Consider the following 1735-nt stretch of genomic DNA (forward strand, 5'->3'; position numbering starts at 1 on the left):
ACTTGAAATACTTGACTTTGAAAAACCCTAAAGTAAAAACTCCAACACCATTATAGCGAACTATCTGAGAGGCCAATATTGACCATCACATAAAGAAGTTCATTCTTAAAGATGACCAATAACAAGTATAGACTCATGCAGTGATTGAATTCTTTTCTAACTTTTTTAAATTTTGGCATCGTCTTGTTAAAATTATATGAAATCCATACCTTTATCTTGCAATTTTGGCCAAAAAAAAAATTCAATACTAAGTAATGACAATAACGATCACTTTAATTAACTATTAACCTGTTCAGCTGCAAAAATGGTTCTATAATAACTCATATTCAGCACACACAGCCGAGAGACTCCTTCAGACTGCTTGTGGACGTCTATTGCTTTAAATAAAATCACCACTTCATAACTAATATCTAATATAATAACTAATATAAATAATATTTTTACAATTTCACAAACATATAATTATAATTTTTTTAGTGTAAAACAAAATTAATGCCAACAATATTTTTTTAATTAATTATTTTAAAGATATGAAGTATATATTATTGACTCCTAACTTTAGCTTATTTGTAGCTTATTCCAGTCTTATACAATAGTTTGTTTAAGCCAACACCGCTAAACTATTCAATAAAACAACACTTAATCACTTAATATGATATTTGAATCTATGTTTCTGGATTCGAGCTAATTTCTTCACTTAAAGAAAATAGGTAAGTATTTACTAAAATAATGGACGTAGAAACAACAATATATAGCAATCGGAAAAAATTTCAAAATTTTCAAAATACCGAAAATTGGGACGAAATGGGTTGGTCTAATCAATAGCAATTATATATCGTTGTAAATAAAGTTAATACTCGTAGATTGAAAATAAAAATCAAGTCTTTTTAATAAAAATTTAAGTTTTTAATAGACCCTACTGTAAAATCACATAAAACCATGTTAACCTCATGAATCCTTATTATAAAAATTACTAAGTCAACACTTTTATGAAGAAAAGAACCATCACTTCATATAATCCCTTTGGTTAAGAAGGTTATTTCCGTCTAATTGTTTATATTATTTATTTAAATTAAATAATTCAGTTTTACTATAACCTTCTTTAAATTATAATACCTTAACTTCATTATTTTCATTTAAGATACTATTAAATAAAATATATAAAATTTAACAAAAATCTTTGAAAAGAGTTTTTAAATATTTTAAATACATTTATTCTCATGGAATAAAGTTTTAAACCGCAAGACTTTTTGTTATCATATGTAATTACATTAAGTATGTGATTATCATTATGTGTATTTAAAAAAAAACCAATATGAGTAAAAGTTAAAGAAAAATACAGAAAATACTTGGTAAGTAAAATGTCAAAGTACCTCTCAGCCAAGTCGCCAAGGAAACTAATTTGCTATAAAGAAAGTTATTTCTTTTATGACTGAAATGAAGTGAGCTCCGCTTCTAGTTAAACTGTTAAGGATTATTGTACAAACTTTTCTTACCTACACTTACACAAATGAATTCAACAAACTCTTCATGATTTGCGGCTTAAGAGAACGATGTCTGTTTGTTTGAAATAGTGTTATACCAAATTTTCATATCCAGAACAATTTATAAAGGAAATAATTTAATGAAACCAAATTTGGAATAAATATTGAATGCACTAAACTGAATGAATATCCTTCCGAGGAAGATTAAAAAAATTTCATGGACACAGGCTCCGTTTAATTGTGAACCAATA

Source organism: Teleopsis dalmanni, unplaced genomic scaffold, assembly GCF_002237135.1.
Source record: "Teleopsis dalmanni isolate 2A unplaced genomic scaffold, ASM223713v2 unscaffolded_contig_2245, whole genome shotgun sequence".
Taxonomy (NCBI): Eukaryota; Metazoa; Arthropoda; class Insecta; order Diptera; family Diopsidae; genus Teleopsis; species Teleopsis dalmanni.